Source organism: Ursus arctos, unplaced genomic scaffold, assembly GCF_023065955.2.
Source record: "Ursus arctos isolate Adak ecotype North America unplaced genomic scaffold, UrsArc2.0 scaffold_5, whole genome shotgun sequence".
Lineage (NCBI taxonomy): Eukaryota > Metazoa > Chordata > Mammalia > Carnivora > Ursidae > Ursus > Ursus arctos.
The window spans coordinates 71,120,444-71,138,655 of record NW_026623067.1 but is presented as its reverse complement, the minus strand read 5'-3'; the positions used below and the strand labels follow the sequence as shown (position 1 = coordinate 71,138,655).

Below are 18,212 nucleotides of genomic sequence, written 5' to 3'. Positions count from 1 at the left end.
GTATTTCATCCTGTTACTTTTTCCGACAGGTGTCATTTTTCCAGGGCAAATGTTTGAATATCTTAGGTGCCTTTAGAAAGTAACAGCTGCTAATAATCTCTGAAGTTTGAAACTGATAACCACAGTCATCAGGTGTGGAGTTGAGCTGAAACTTCTTTCATGATTGTTGGCGATGTGTTTTCTTCCTGTCCCTTTAAGTGAACTTTTTTGCAGAGAGCCAGATAACACACTGTCACTGGCTGAAAATAATTTGAAATTGGAGTTTTTTAAAACCTACAAATCTATGAAGCTATCCCCGTTGCTCAACTTTCAGGAGAAAAAGAAAACTTCTAAATCCTTATCGAACATTTAAGTCTTAATTCTTGCCATTTTTCTTCTTCCTTCAGGCAACTTATTTTCTCTAATTCTCTAAGTTTTACACCTGCACTCATGAAAAAGTGTTTTGGCTCCTCGACCCTCCTCTGTTGTATAACTTATTTTAGTAAGTTTTCATCTTTTGTTTCCATAAATCTGGAGAATACTCCTCCTTATCTACGAGAAGATGAAAAAAATTATAATAAATTGCTCACTTTGCTTCCCAGTTACTCCTTCTTCAAGTTAATGTTGTCTTCTCCCTGGGCATTTTCTCCTGTGAGCGATAAGTAGTGTAGAAAATGATGGATCTCCTTCTCATTCTCTAAGAGAGTTTAAACATTGCTGACCCCAAAGGAGGTGGCAGGTAGACTCCTAGAAAGAGAGTAGCTGACAGCTCTTTGGTGGCACTAGCAAGCAAATGTGTTGTCTTGATTTGTAAAGGGTTTTAATGTCATCAATAGTAATTCAGCAAAGAGAGATTTGTAAAATGCAGCTCAAAATGTAGCAAATTGCATCATTGTTAGTGCTTTAGAATTTTAAAATATCTGCAGCAGATGGTAGAGTGCTAGGAGCAATGTCTTGCTTTAGTGTCTAGGAAAAGTTTATGTCATCATAAACCCTAGCATGATTGTGGCTTCTCTGGCCTGCTGGAAGAAGTTGTTATTTATTTTCCTTCAAATAATAATTTGCTTTTAAAAATATTTAGCAGAGTATCAAGAAATCAGAATCTCTCAGAGAAGTGGTTCACTTTCCAAACACATAAACGAATATTATATAGTAGCCTTAGAAATGAGGACATGTTTTGAAACAGCTTAATAGAGGTTAGAACAAAGGTTAGGGAGAAAAGTTTTCTGCTATTTGTTGTACAGTCTGGTTTTAAATGTTCCAAATAAGGAAATTCTTGCTACCAAAAAAGTGGGAAAAAGTCTTGTAATGTACAAACCCAGTAATGTACAAACTCATCAAATTTTAGTTCTGGAAGCTTCTTTAGATATTTTAGTTCCTCTTATCCAATTATTTGTAAACGGTGGAACTAAAGCCCTCATGATTTACCCAAGAACATGCACTAGGAATAGGGCCACCAGGGATCTCTTCTTTTCCTCAACTTAGATTTTTGTTTCAAATTTTTCCAATCCATTAAAGTGTAAAAAAAAATTAATAAACTAATATTTGTGGCAAGTACAAAATCTTCTTAAATTGAAATTGATAATTATCTGTGCAGTTATTGTAGCTATCAATCCCCCATAACATTGAGGAAACTAAGAAATGGGTTGTCTTATTTTTGAGAATCATGCAGAAAGCCCAAAATGAAAAAGAGGATAAAGTGACATTCTATTTTTTTTAGAAGAAGCAAATAGGACAAAAACAAACAAAAAACCCAGAACAATTCAAAGTAAGAAACATTTTACTAGCAAATATTATACACAAATGGTCTTGGGTTATAAATTACGGTGGCTACTAGGATAGGCTTTAAAGCCAGTCTGTCTGGGATGGAATCTTAGCTCTGCCACTTAAAACTCTATGATTTAAGCATGTTTCTTTTTTTAAAATTTTTATTCTAATTCCAGTTAGTTAACATACATTGTAATAGTAGTTTCAGGTGTACAGTGTAGAGGTTCATCACTTCCATACATCACCTGCTGCTCATCACAGCAAGTGGCCTCCTTAGTCCCCATCACCTACTTCACCCATCCCCCCACCACCTCCTCTGTGGTAACCATAAGCTTGTTCTCTGTAGTTAAGAGTCTGTTTCTTGGTTTGCCTCCCTCCCTTTTTTTTTTCCTTTGTTAATTATCTTTCTTAATCTGTCTGTGCCATGGTCTTCTCTTCTGTAAAACAGAGCGACCCATTACGAGATGTCATTGTGAATATCAAATGGGTTAATAATGTAAAAACACTTTTAAAAAATCTCTGGCGAACAGCAAGCTTATTACATTCAGCTGCTCTTTTTATTATATGTTAAACTTGGTGTGTTATCGAGTGGACTTTTTTCAGGAGGATGGTGTGGCAGTGGCTAAAAGGAGCAGGATTCCTGATTCTGAGGAAAGCTAGCCAGTGCCAGAGAATTAGGAGAAAAACAGGTTCCAAAGTGGTTTACTAGAGAGGTGCTCCCCAAATCATTTTTCTACTTAATCTGTTCTATGGAAATTGCCTCAAAATAGACAGAATCTGTACCTTCATTCTTTTTGTCTGGATACATACATATATATATATGTATGTGTGTGGGTATTTTTTTCCTTAAAATTATGCTGGGGAGACTGTTATTCCAATTGAGACTACTAAGAAAAGATACTCAGACAAGAATAAGAACACCCACCCTATTGGCTTTTCTATCTTGTGTTCAGTCTCTCTTGATAACACTCCGGGGAGAAAAGTCGGTCTTGTAGGAGACAGCAGAGGAGGGTTTTTATTCCGCCCGGTAGCATCACAAAAGTCTAAGACAGAGTCGACTTCACTTGTTTCTCACAGTTCAGTTTGACTCCTGGGACCAAGGGACCAGGTTAGCATTTTCATTAACTCCGAGTTGCCCCGTGCCCCCAACCCCCACCACTCTCTCCCTTCCCGAAGGCCATACATACACCCCGTATGGCTCTGCTGCTCTTAGAAAGCTAAGGGAGAAAGTAAACAACAAACAGTCAAAACGAAGGCAGAGCATGTTGCTAGGCATGCTCGGGGAATATTTCCAGACATCTTTTATTCTGAACCTCAGTACTTGTTGCCTTAGTCACCAGTCTAGAGATTCTGCTCTTTTGATATAACATTTTGACCTTTATCTTAACACTCTTTCTAGTTATATGTAAAGTTAGTTGTCAGGAGCCAGCATTCCTTAGTCCTTACCCACTGCTTGTTACTTTATGATCAAGGACAGAGGCATTGATGCTGCTGGCTGATGTCCCTGCCGTGTTCCTGTCACCACTGACATTCGCCTTTCTGACTGTCACTCTTGAAAAACAATGTATCATTTTTGAGGGTCATCTTCTTTCACAGATTCAGTCCTCAATGTATATGAACAAAAAGCCCATCTTTTTTCACAGTCTTTGTTTGTCAGTTCAGCACAGCTCTCTAACCACAAGATACAAAAGAAATGTGTTAGAACATGACTCATTCTTACATGGGTTAACAAGTGCTGCATATCACATCAGAACTAAAAAAAATTGTTCAAGTCACCCAAATAAGAGAAGTATAGTTCCTGTATCTCCTGTGCCAGAGAAAAACTACAAGGAAAGAGCTTATTTTTCCAGTAACCTCACATCCTTTGTTGACACTCGGATGCCCCAGTATTTTAGGGAATACCTCTAATTCATTCCATACTTGTGTATGAAAAAATTGGGGTCCTTTTCTCTATAACTCAAATGTGGATGGACACCTTAGACTGTTAATTTCTTCATTCTTCTTTGTTGATACACAGCAAATATTGCTTGTATATTTTCCTTTGGAACTAAGAAGTCAAACGTGCAGCGTAAATGAAATATTGGGGGTCTTTGATATGTAAGTCTTCTGTTCCTGTATCAGAAGATTGGTAAGATAGCAAAATTCTTGTAACACAAGTACATGTGTTAATGGAACGGTCACTTGCAAAACTAGTCCCTACCCTCCACTCTTGGCACCTATTTGCTTTTCATTAGGTTTTTATGGAACACTTTCAACTGATTGTCAGAAGACAGTGCAAATAAAAGACGGGTCAAATGTATTGCTACATAAACCTGAATCTTATAAAAGAAGGTAGACTTATGAAATCAGTGTGTCTTGGAATAATCCCACATTGTCATCTTTCTTCCAAACTGAGCTCTGAATTTTTTTTTTTTTCCCCCTCCAGGGACCTACACAAATCCTCATTTCCAAAGGGAATTCTAATTAGACCATTCAAATGCCCGGCATCTCCTTCTTAACTATCATTGAACCAGGATAAGCCTGTGACTCAAGCTGTCTATTCATGACATGAAAATGACCTCCGTGGTAGATTTTGAGAGGAACAGAGTCTTAGCTTTCACATGTTCTCTTCTTATGAAAGTCAATAAATAACCTTCAGATACCTCGGGCTCCCTTCGTGCTACTACAAGGGAACCAGCCTTTGGATGAGGTTTAGGATATGGAAGGTAGGTTGAGAAAACAAACAAGAGTTTTTGATAGTGTCATTGAGCACGCTCTACCTCCAGTTATGCGTACTAATAAATTTCCTTGAAAAAGATACACTTATCATGATAAGCACTAAGTAATGTATAGAATTGTTGAATCACTGTATTGTACACCAGTATAATAATGTATGTTGACTATATTGGAAAGAGAAAACTTAATTGAAAACATTTCCTTGAAATTAATAGATTCTTGAGTTGGAAATGTCAGGTATTCTAAGCAAAATTTTATAATTCGATACATTGAAAGTTACAGGGAAGGATTATTGGAATGACAAGCCAAAACACTGACCACTGGGTATATTGAAGAGTGAGACCAGTTACCATCTGCAAAAGAAAATTTCCAAGTATGAGGATATTTTATGCACCCCTAAGAGAATATTGAGATGCCAGAAAATCAAGAGAGGACTTGGGAAACTTGATAGATTACTAGAATATTTTTTTCAAGTATATATCATTTTATGATCAGGCTGGGTCAGAGAAATATCAACATGTTCTATATGCCTTAAAGAATTTCACTGGAAAAATTTGCCTCCTTCCAAAAAAGAACTTGTTTATTCCAAAATTAGTACATATTATCAGTGAATATTAAGTTATTAATAATTGAATAGATAAATTATTTAAAAATTTTTTATCTTTAAATATAAATTTCCAAAATATTATTAATTGAAATGGATTGAATTTTAGTTGATCTTTTTTCTGTAACAATTATCATATGCAAAACACTTTTTGTATATAATCAGTCATGATTTACTATTTCCAGTTTCAGTTAGAAATGAAATTATAAATGAATTACTAAATATTTCCCTTTCAAAAGAAGTAAAACACTATTATACCATAGATTAATGCATATGATAAGACAAATCACATATTTTACAATATGACGTTGATTCTAATGTCATAGCACATATAGCATGGCTAGCTTACAGAATGATTCCCATTATGGCCAAGAGAATAGTGTCCAAAAAGGACTTCCTTCTTTCAGAATACATTTTCTTCCAAACATTCTTTTTCTTTTAACATTATAATCAATCATAAACATTTTTAAGTGACCAACATTTGGTAGGCACTGGAGAGTCAAATACAAGTCATGGTACCTTCCTATAGAAAGTTTTTTGTAGTTGTGTAGAAAAAAAAAAAAAAACTGGATATAGTTTTAAAGTAGAATAGAGCTAAGGATCAAAGCAGGGCAGGAGATAGCAAGCACTGTAGTCATTGTGGTTCCTACAGACCAAGCCGACCCTACCCAGACACAAGAGAGATTATGATCTATCAGCATTCTTGAGCTTACTGTTCCAGATAAGTCCATGGATCATAGACAATAGCATCATCTGGGAGCTTGGTAGAAATGCAGACTCTCAGGCCCTGTCGTGGACCTACTAAATCACAGTCTTTGTTAACAAATCCTCAGGTGATTTATATACATGGTGAAGTTTGAGAAACACTGCATACGGAGTATGAAGAGGGATTTTAATCCTTCTTTTCCCAGTTTTTTTTTCCTGAATTAGTTGTCTATAAGTCTTTAATGTCAGCCTTAATATATGATTTTTCAAGCAGTATTAATGTTCTGTGTGCAGGGTGACTCTGCCACAATGGGTACTCCACAGCCACTGTGTCAGAGTAGGAGGGCTTCCGTACAGAGTTCTCATCCCCAGAGATCATCCGTGGATTTCCTCTTCATTATCTTCAGTTTGACTGCAAGGATGTATGGCAAAGAAGAATGAACACTTGACAGGCGTCCTGGTTTCTAATCTCCATCTCCACTAAATGGCAGCGTGATCTCAATCACATAATTATTCCAGGTAATATTTCTTATCTAAAAAAGGGTATTGAATGATCACTAAGTCATCTTTCAGCTCTGAAACGTAATAGTTTGATTTCAGATTATCATACGTTGGAAGAAAAAAGATGGGAGACTAATACTACTTAACCTTTCATGTGGTTTTTCAGAGATAATGTTGAGGAGTTGGTACTCTGTGTGGAGTATGCATGAAAGCAGATTGTTGTTGGGGTAAAAACAAGAAAACGCTGAGATTCCTCAATGCCATGTTGTTATTTAAAGGAACTTCTTGCTTACTTTAAAATACAAAACAGATTTTTTACCTTCAACAGCCAACTTTGAAATACTGTACATATTTCTTATATAAGCTAAACGTTGTTGGTATGACTCATAAAGAAGAATCCTAATGAATTCAACCTTGCCCTATATACTTATTTTCTTATTTCTGTCTTTGACCTAATTTCCTCATACATTTTTCTCTTGCTTTTAGTTGTGTTATTTTGAAGACTAGAAACTGCTTATTCAAGGGCTTGCCTTCAAAAATATAAGGTAAATTCATTATTGAGTGTCTCTTAGGGGCAAGGCAATGCTAATATACATGGGACATTTAAAGAAATAAAACAAGTCCATGATGTTAAAATTTTTGAGTAACAGAATTGTATAATTAAGGTCATAAATTCAGGTATACTGTTTATTGAGGAAGCCCTTGATCATCTGTCAGGCACTACGTATGGTAGGTGTGGTCCCCTGTATGACCTTAGTTAATCCTCTTGACAGTGTTATGAAGTATGTACTATTATTTCTGATTAACAGAGGAAATAGCTGAGATTTAGGAAATTAAGTTATTTACCAAAGGCTACTGAACTTCTAACTTAAAACCTAGTATATCATACTCATGCCATGTTAGAAAAGGCACCTGCGTGGCTCAGTCAGTTACCCGTCCAACTCTTGGTTTCAGCTCAGGTCGTGATCTCATGGGTCATGAGATGGAGCCCCATGTCAGGTTCTGTGCTCAGTGGGGAGTCTGCTTGAAGGTTCTCTCCCTCTGCCCCTCGCCGCATGCATGTGCCTGCTCTCTCTCTCTCTCTCTCTCTCTCTCTTAAATAAATACATCTTAAAAAAAAAAGTTTTTCTGACCTTGAAAGGTATATTGAAATAAGGAAATGATGGAGAATTAAAACAAAACAAGTGAAAGCTACAGTAGTGTTCCAGCAAATAGGTAATGTAAGCTTGAGCCATGGTATTATGAGTTGAGTTGTATCCCCTCCAAAAAGATATATATTGAAGCTCTAACCCCCAAGACCTTAAAATGTGACCTTATTTGTAGGAAATAGGGTCACTGCAGATGTAATTAATTAAAATTTGGTCATACTGGAGTACAGTGGGCCCCTAATCCAGTATAAGTGATGTCGTTATAAAAAGATGGTCATGTGAATGGTAACCTGCAGGGAGAACACCATGCGGCTACAGAGGCAGAGATTAATGTTGCACCAACAAGCCAAGGATCCCTGAGGTTTGTCCACAAACTGCCAGAAGGTAGGAAGAGTCAAGGAAGGATTCTCCTGCAGGCTTCTGGGTGAGTGTGGCCCTGCCAACACCCTGATTTTGGACTCCTAGCCTCCAGAGCTGTGAGACATAAATTTCTGTTCATTTAAGCCACACAGTTTGTGGTACTTTCTTACAGAAGCCCTTAAGAAATGAATACACATGACAATAGAAGATGGAAACAAGAATAGTGAGAAAGCCATACAAGTTACATGGAAAAAAATGGTGGAAATGTATGCAGGAAGTCAGTATGTGTGCAAAGGTGAGCCAAAAATGATTCAGAAGTCTTGAACTTGGGAGGCCATAGAATATAGAAACTAGTGCTGTCTTTACAAACTAGAGTTAAGAGATTTTTAGAATGGAGTGAAGAACAGAGTGGAGAAAGGATCTGTGTGGATAATAAAAGTAGAACACATTTTAAGGAAAGAGAGTAATAATTAAAACACAATTAAGACAGAGAAATTGTGCCCAAAGGAGATTAGAATTTTGTTGAAAATGTACAAGATCAGAATGATAAAAACCATAGTATATATTGAATTCTCTTACATCCAAGTCACTTCGTAGATGCTATTACTAATCCTCACAACAGCACCATAAAATGTGCTAAAGATGAGTAACTCTCCACCAGATTCATCTCCTTTGCATAGTAAGAGTTGAAGCTAGAAAGTGAATACTTAATCATTAGCATTTTCTAGACCCTCTTGCAGGTACGTATGATCTTTTATGGTTTTGACTTGTTTTCACTGAGAGAATGTGGGCAGACTAATGTGTATAACTTCAGGCTGAGCATTGAAGAGTCAGGTTCCTCCACACCTTCTTTCTTGTTTTGCTAGCTGGATACAAGACTCTGGAGCTGGCATTGGCAAACTATGGCACATTGACCAAATCTGCCCTCCTGGGTATTTTATAAAGAGGTTTTTTTGGAATGCAGTCTGTCAATACATTTACATATTGCCTATGACTGCTCTGTGCTACAACAGTGGAGTTGAGTTTAAACAGAGACGTTACGGCTTGCAAAGGCTAAAATATTTATTATCTGGCCCTTTACATAAAAAATTTATCAGCCCCCACCCTAGAAGGTAGTAGTCAAATCCTAGAAGGAGTCTGGGTCCCCAGAGCACTGAAAAGAGCTGCTATTGGCATGAACCCAAACTTGTTAGACCATTATGTGAGCCCAGAAAAAAAAATCTATTATGTTTATTAAATTTCACCATTTACTTGTGATAAGTTTATCCTGTCCTTACTAATGGATCCATTTGCAGATTTTAAAAAATTCAGAGAAGTTAAATCGCTTAGCTACAAATACATTAGTAAATGAAAGGACAGGATTTGAATGCAGGTTTGGGTGACTCTAAAGTCTGTCCTATTTCTCTAACTTCAGAGCAAACATCTCTGGATACTGAATTTATGGGGATTTTATTTTCTTCTTTGCGTTCTTGTGCATGCTTTTTCTAATAGCTTTATTGAGATACAATTCACATAACAACACATTTACACTTTAAAAATAGACATTTTTAATAGACATTTTAATGATTTTTAGTATATTCTCAAAGATATACAGCCATCACTATTATCTAATTTTAGAGCATTTTCAGTAATCCAAAAAATCCCATTAGCAGTGACTTCCTATTTTCTAGTCCTCTTATCATCTAGGAACTACTAATTCTCAGTCCTATTAATAGTGAAACAGTGATGAATTTACCCAATGTGGACATTTTATATAAATGTAATGATAGACTATGTGGTCTTTTGTGACTGGCTTCTTTAACTTAGTATAACATTTTCAGGATTTATATGTGGTGTGGCATATATCAATACTCCATTCTTTTTTATTGATGAATAATATATTCTGTTGTATGCATATATCACATTTTGTTTATCCATCAATCGGTTGGGTTGTTTGTACTTTTTAGCTTAAGAATAATGTTGCTGTGAACATTTGTGTACCAATTTTTGTGTGAACATATACTTTGATTCTCTTGGGTATATACACCTAGGAGTGGAATTGCTTGATTGCATGGTAACTCTATCTTTAACATTTAAAACAATTACGAAATTGTTGTTCAAAATGGCTGCACTGTTTTATAATCCTACCAGCAATGTGTTAGGATTTCATTTCTCTATGTTCTTGTCAACACTTGTTTTTGCCTTCTTTATTTTAGCCATCCTTGTGGGTGCATAGTGGTATCTCATTGTGGAGTTGATTTGCATTTCCCTAATGACTAATGATGCTGAGTGTCTTTTCATTTGCTTATTGGCCATTTGTATATCTTCTTTGGGGAAGTGTCTATTCAAATTTATTGCCAATTTTAAATTTGGGTTATTTATCTACTGTTGAGTTGTAAGTGTTCTTTATATATTCTGGATACAAGTCCTTTATCAGATATATGATTCGGAAATATTTTCTCAGATTCTGTGGGATTTTATTTGTTTTTGTTGTGCTTTTGTGGGGTTTTTTTGTTTTGTTTTGTTTTTTGTTTTTTTACTCTTTTAAAAGAGTTTTAACTTATTTATTTGAGGTGGGGGCAGAGGGAGAAGCAGAGTCCCCACTGAGCAGGGAGCCCAACACAGGGCTTGATCCCAGGACTCTGCAATCATGAACTGAGCCAAAGGCATACATTTAACCAGCTGAGCCACCCAGGTGCCCCTGTTTTGTTTTTGTTTTTTAACTTTTTGATGGTGTCCTTTGCATCAAAAAAATTTTTTATCTATTTTTTTTCTTTTGTTTTTGGTGTCATATTCAGGAAACTATTGCCTCATCCAAGATCATGGAGATTTACATCTATGCTTTCTTCTAAAAGTTACATAGTTTAAGCTCTTACTTTTTTTTTTTATAAAAATTTTTTATTATGTTATGTTAATCACCATACAGTACATCCCAAGTTTTTGATGTAAAGTTCCATGATTCATTACTTTTAAGCCTATTGTCAATTTTGACTTAATTTTTGAATATGGTATGATAAAGGTGTCCACCCTTATTCTTTTGCAGGTAGATTCCTAGCTATCCCAACACCATTTGTTGAGATTTCATGCATTCTTCAGTTTTTAATTAACATGTATTAGTTTTGTGATTGAAAACACTGAGTAACATAAAAATTATGCCACTTTTCAAAATTAAATTTGAATGTATGTAGAAGGATAGTGGTATGTCACAGAAATTGAAGGTAGGAAACTGATTGAAGGAAAATTGGGAACACTAAGCTATCATCTATCATATGCAAAATAAAAGTCAGAGAAATTAAAGATAGAGGAGAGAGACACACTCTTGGGAGAGGAAACTGAAAGGCTGCATTTGTTTCATTTAAGGTTAAGTTTATGAATAATGTGGAGATAGAAGCAGTGAACATTTTTTCTCCTTTCAAGAACTTTGGTGATGGGAGAGAATCAGAGTTCAAAGGAAAAGTAGAGATAGAAGGAAGATTCTTAAAATGTAGAGGAACATATTTTTGGAAAAACAGGAGTCATTAGGAAAATAGGATGCAGGAAAAAGAGGGAGTAATGAAAAAAGTTGTAAGAGAAGGGTGTGTAATAGGTCATGGACTGGAATAGAGGTGTGGTCTGTATTTGTAAGAGAAAGCAATGTCAGAAAACAAAAGGAGAAAGCTTGAGTTATAGGTAGACAAACTGAAAAAGGCAGAAGGAAAGGTATGGGAAGAGAAGGGGAGGGGAGAAGGTATGTGGTGAGAATAGATGGATCAAGAGCCAAAGAGGACATACATAAAAGAGAACCGTCTTCCTGACATGGCAGTCAGGTGTAATCATTCAGTCCAGGTTTGTAAACGTGACAAGCTGCTGTTTGCTGATGAGCCTGTGTACAAGAGATAACAAGTGGAAATTTGTCCCACATATGTATTTTGCTGAGAGACTCTGCGAGTTAATCAAAACAAACAAAAAATTACTCCTTTGAAAGTCAAGACACCTAGCAATCTTGAGCCTGCATGGAGGAATAACAACAATTACTGAGAGGTGCAGCTTTGTTGGCCCTTTTAGAGACAGACCGTCCCTTACAGTTTGCCTCATTTCTTACCATCCCATCTAAATATGGGATAATAATAATAAATGAGTAAGTGGATAATTATAAGCAGAGATTATATAAGTGGCATGATTCTCTACTTATTCATTTATTAATTATTTAGCTTCACAGTTGAAAGGGAGGAAGGACACGTGTTTATTTAATGAAACCTATAGCATAGAAGGCAAATTGCTAGTAAACGGGCGGATCTGGCTTTAGTGTACTTAGGAATTCAAGGGCATTTTTTTTTTTTTTTAGATTTATTTATTTATTTATTTGACAGAGAGACAGCCAGCGAGAGAGGGAACACAAACAGGGGGAGTGGGAGAGGAAGAAGCAGGCTCCCAGTAGAGCAGGGAGCCTGATGTGGGGCTCGATCCCAGGATCACACCCTGAGCCGAAGGCAGATGCTTAATGACTGAGCCACCCAGGCGCCCCAGGAATTCAAGGGCATTTTACCCAACAGTTGTAACCCATGAATGGAACTGGGGGAGTGGGGACCAGAATAAATACAAAGATATTTTTGAGTTAGAACTGTTCAGCCTCTTCTCACCTCTTCTCTATGATAACAAGCAAAGAATATGATGTATAAAATCCGAGATCGTCTAATTCCCAGCAGGCTAACTGGTACAAATGACTATTGCAGCTTCACATTTCTGATAGTCTGACAAAATAAGTACATTTTCATAGACTATTACTTTTGAGTGTTCCAAAGTAGACCTGTAACAGAGTCATATCTTTTTAAACAAGGCAGGTAATGAATGACCTTGATGTGTTTAAATTTACAACTATCATTATAAGACTTTTGAACAATTCCCTGAAAACTGTTCACCTAAGAGCTTGAATAAGTTATTATTGCTTTTTCACTGTGTTTCAAAATTTTTACTTCTGAAGTCCTGCGAGGCCTTTTTTCCTATGCCAGCATTCTAGCCACTAGAAGGAATAGACTGGGACTTTCCTGCTTTTATTTATATAATGCTTTTGAAATTAAAAAAATAAGTGTTGCATGCATTGACACATATAAATGTGCTCAGACACAACGGATGCTGCCTACATAGTTGTCTTCAGAAAAGCACACATGCGCGCGCGCGAGCAATGTGTCCTACTCCCCCTTCACCCATACTGTAGAAATAGTCTCAGGAACAGAATGGAATACTCAGGAGAGAGAATCAGAAAGTTGCCAGATTTCTTCCCTTCGCTCTGGCGTCACATTCTAGCTGTTCTGATGTTGTGTGGTCTACCTCTACTATTTCACTCTACTCTGTGGGCCCACCCACAAGTTGTATGGTTTTGTCTTTTGATCTCGAATGTGTCCCTTTTTTATAATCTTCCATCTGATCAATTTGGGGAAAGTCAAGAAGAAAGGCATTGAGTGCCAACAGACCTCATTTTCTGAGTATATCTCTTTGTAATCTCTGTCACATTGGCACGTGGGAGCAGGTACTCTGAATTTTTGCATTGCTTTTTAGTCACTTATCCCCATCAAGAATGGGTAGACCCACATTTTTCAACTAAGCTCTCCAAAAACACATATATAGCGAGCTGTTCATTCACATGAATCTGTAAAAAAACAATATCAATAACAACTAAGGAAAGAAGAAAATCACTCTAGTATTAAAGGATTTTTTAAATAGTTTTTACTCTAGTTGATTCCAAAGATAAACATTAAAAAGAGAAATTAAACACATAAGCAAAAAAATGTGTTTACCGCCTTCCTCCCCACCAGTCATTTGCCATGTTGGAGTGGGAGGGAGAAGACCATTAAAGCCCACATTTCATCGTGTTTGGCGCCTGCGGCTGCTGTTGCTATAACGCATCCTCATTGCTGTTCACTCTCTGTTGTGGTGTTTATTTTTATGTTCACCCCAGAATATAATTGGATACTTGAACATATTTGTGTTATTATTGAGATTGTTTTGGGGGGATGAGTGATATAATGTCACGTAATTGCTAGATTTTAAAAATCAGGCTTCGAGTTGTCTATCAACTTCAAATCAGCTATCACTAAGATTTCAGTCAGCAGGTGCTGATGATTATGATAAATAAGGAGGGATGGTGGGGAACTGAGAGGTCAGGTAGGAAATTACAGCAAAATTTCACTTCAGAGAATATTGAAAGATTAAAGCATGACAGTTGCCTTACAACACGAGGCTTCCTTCTAATATACTTTGTGACTGTTGCGTTCCAATATTATAGAATAAAAATTCCAACTGTCCAGACTTCTCTCTCTCCCTTCTTTCCTCCCCCCCTACCCTTTACTACCATAGTCCACTGTTGCACTTTTACTAATTTGGATTGGTATCCACCTATCTTAGGTTGATAGAATCACTGCTTCATAGAGTATGAGTAAATTAATGCATAGTCTTTACCAATATTTTTAAAATAACAGTTCAGATGTTTCTGGAATTTTAAAAGAAATCAAAGAGATTATGAAACATTCCCCCTCTTATTTTTAGAGAGAAGTTAAAATCTGAAATCTGGAAGCATTTGTCATCTTCCAAAAAATGTAACAAAAATTCTTTTTTTTTCCAATTCCGAATGGAATTGCAATATGCCTTAACATAGGAACGGTATTTGTACAGCTATATACTAAATATTTTAACATGTTTCAGCCACTTTCTTTGACTTGGAGAAGTGAAATCACTATGCTGTTAGATCAATAAAGGCATTTTATATTATTTAAATTATTAGCATTAATTGCCGCTAAATCCATCAGCATTATTTACCTTCGGCAGCTTAGCATCATAGAAAGATACTGCGTTCTTGGTTCTCTTAGGCAACAAGAAGACAATCAAAGGCATAATCCTAAATTGACTTTCAGAGTGCAAGAAATTTACAGATCTAAAAATTTACCAAGAGGGAGACCAGCACATCTGCCCCTATAGGAAATGATTTTTGCATAGTAAGTGTTGATCTGCATAACCATATGATCATCTCAAGTGCTGATTACCGAATCTGAATCATCATTACTTAGCAAACTTCTATAAATACACATGGCACCATGTAATATATTCAGCTGTGCTAAATTAATGACAAAGTCCTTACCCCAAGGAGCTTGGGGGTCTAAAAACAAAGAATGACACAAAAGACAAAAATGTAGAACACCCTGAGTTGGGGGAAATTTTCAGTGAAATAAATTCAGTGAAGGATTTTTATGGTTTGTGGCAAAGGACGAATTAAAGATCCATATAGTTTGCCTTTTGGACTGCTCTCACTACAAGTTATGTGCTGGCCTGGGAAAGAACTCCAACATTTGAATCTCTTGATTTCTCAGGGATTTCAGACCTATATTTCTATAACTGCATTTTTTTTATATCTTAAACATGAGTATATTTAAATACCATAAAATCAGTGTATCCAAAAATGAACTCATTATCTCTTTTCCACTGTTTCCTCGTTCCTTAAATCAGCTCTTGCTTTGGTTAAAGGCACTGTCTTATTCCATTGATTACTCAAGAGATTTCAGAGGTACTTCTCCCTATACTTCTTCACCTGCTGACAAATCCTGCAGATTGCCAAGCTGATGGTCCATTGGCTCCTCCTTAGTCCTAATCCAGGGCTTCATATTTTGCTTTTAATGATTGTTGTGATCTCCAATTGGTTTCTTCTTCAGTTGATCCCTCAAGTCACTCTTAGAGAACCATTCTTGGCCAGTCTTGGTTTGAATCTTAATGTCTCTCAGTGTAAAGGCAGCTCTGCTTCCAGTGGCGTTCCTGGCCCTTTCCAACACGATGCCTACCTCTTTCCATCCTTGCTTCCTACTAATTCCTGCTTAGTATACCTTAAAACTATTACCTCAGTTAGGTCTCTTTATGCTTACTTATGATATCCCAGACATTTTGTATAGCTGTATAGATTCTTTCTACCTTCTCTATCATTTTGGACCTAGGAAAACAATGTGCCTATGAACCTTTCTCAAGTAGCCCAGGAGGAATAAATATTGTCCTCCTACATATATGTACCTACATAATTTGATTGACTTTATTTCTAACTAGTGGATATCAGTTGGCTACCTTCCCAGTGATGTCCCCCTTACCATGTCAAGAGCACCCAGATTTTTCTCACAAGTTCTACCTCTTTTCTCATTTTAGCGATGTTAACAATTTCATGTGCTCCAGGAGTGGTTTTTTGTTCTTTGAAATCACCGAGATTATTTAAAAAGTGAGTGTTTAATCCAAGGAAATCTACTGTTCATTAAATTCATATATTTTGCCAATGCAAAATGTTTTGTTTTGTTTTGTTTTCTTACTTGGTTGGTGCCATAATGCCTGACATTGCTTCATTTGTGTGTCATACCATGAGAGGATGAAGCCCGTGGTGGTTAGAGCCCACATTGAGGAAGGAGAGATGAGAGATTCATTTTAGTAATATATTTTGATTTCTTTATCCAGCTACTTCCAAAATTGACCCCATTCATGGACTATTATGTTATGTGAGTTAATTACTTTCCCTTTTTGCTTAAACCAGTCAGAGCTGGTTTTCTGATACATACATACCCCCAAATCCTGTTGCTATCTATTTGGATGTTCTAATAAGTATTTGCTTACAAATATTTTCTCCAGTATAAATTATGAATTCTATGAGTACAGGGAATGGTTTATACCTCCTATATCTCATATTGTGCCTATCCTGGCATGTGGCATATTGGGTTATTAGTAATTTAAGCAGGGGCTGTATAATCATCTGACAAAATGGCTTCCAAAAGAAATGCTTCAGGTATGGGAGATTGGACTACATGACCCGAAGTTCCACTTCAACCTCTCAGCAGTGTTTTTAATGAATCTATTAATTGTAACCGTTGCAAGAATATTCCATGCTGCAGAGTTGACGGTTATGGCAAACACACTGGGGAGAAAATGATGTTTCGGTTTCCTGGGACAGTTGTAACAAAGTACCACAAATTAGGTGGGTTAAAACCACAGAAATGTATTATCTCACAATTCTGGACGATAAAATTCTGAAATGAAGGTGCCACCATGACGATGCTACCTCTGAAGGCTCTAGGGAAGAAGCAGAGCCATGCCTTTCTCTTAGCTTCTGGTAGTTGACTGGAAATCTTTGGCATTGCTTGGCTTACAGCTGCATAGTTCCACATGTCTTCTTACATGGTTGTCTTCTAAGTAAGGACACCAGTCATACTGGATTAGGACCTCACCCTACTCCAGTATGACCTCGTTTTAACTTCACTATTTATACCTGCAATTACCTCCTTTCCAAGTAAGGTCACATTTTGAGGTAGTAGGATTAGGACTTCATATCAGTTTTGGTGGTAGGGGGATTTGGGGGGGTGGAGAGACATAAATACCTGTAGAAGAAAGCCTTATTAGGACTCCTTGCTCTATAGAGCAGAATAGGATAATAAAGACTCTGAGGGAGAAATCTAAATGATTTGAGGGAAGCATAGAAAGTCCTGGTATTGCTCCTAAATAGAACTGACACTCAGTGATGAATGACCATTTTTTTTTAAACATGTAACTTTTCCTCCATGATTGGCACTTGCGTATGAAATAAAACATAATCCCAGTGGATACTATCTAGCTCCGTCGGGCAAACAATGATTCATGTTAACAACACGACCTTACTGGTGAGGAGGTGCTTTTATTCATTTTTGCTCATGAATAAATTAGCTCTTTAAAAAATTCATGGGAGAAAAATACCGTATGAAGTTGTTTTCACATTTATGGAGGTTATCTGTTTATCAGGATGAGGGCATTATGTAATTTTAATGAATGAAATGTAATAATATATTCTTTGGTTTTATAACAAGATTAAAATTGATTCTGAACATAATACAGCTCTTCCCCATTGAAAGGCAAACCCCAAAGCTTTTTTATCTCCATGGAAGTATTGCCACAAAACAAATCCACTTGTAATACATATTTGGAGTCAGGCGTATCTTGGTTCAAACCCAGCTGCCACTAATATAATTGTCATGGGACCTTAGGCAAGTTACTCTGTTTTTCCAGACCTTCGTTTCTTAAACTATAATCTCAAAAGATTGTTGTGATGATTGAATTAAATAAATGCATGTGGGGCACTTACTGTCTGACACATTGTACTAACAAAATTTTGTCTCATCAATATTATAAGTAGGTGAAAAATTTCTATTCAGAAACATTTGAGGCAGAAACAAAAAAAACGTAAACTGCAGTAAAATGTTAAAGGAATTATTAGTTCAGTGGATTTATTTTTGCAATTATTCAGTTATTCAGTTACATAATCACATTTAGGACTAGAATTTCATTTCCTTCTGTGGGGAAAAAGGCATTCTCTTTCTTATACCATAAGAGGAAGGAATCATTCCTTTAGGTTTCTCTGTATCTCTGTTGTATTATTATTTGTTCATATCTCTGTTCCTGCCTCCTAGTATTAAAAGTAGGCTTACTTA

General features: G+C 36.4%; 1 long non-coding RNA gene across 1 annotated transcript in view; it reads left to right on the top strand.

The window, feature by feature from the left end:
• The window catches only part of LOC113255117 (uncharacterized), a 913,389-nt gene that overhangs the window by 601,945 nt on the left and 293,232 nt on the right, over nt 1–18,212 (top strand). Inside the window, exons 20-22 of the long non-coding RNA XR_007190393.2 lie at nt 4,172–4,451; nt 6,065–6,289; nt 6,758–6,816. This is a non-coding gene — a long non-coding RNA (uncharacterized LOC113255117). The remainder of the gene's footprint in view (nt 1–4,171; nt 4,452–6,064; nt 6,290–6,757; nt 6,817–18,212) is intronic.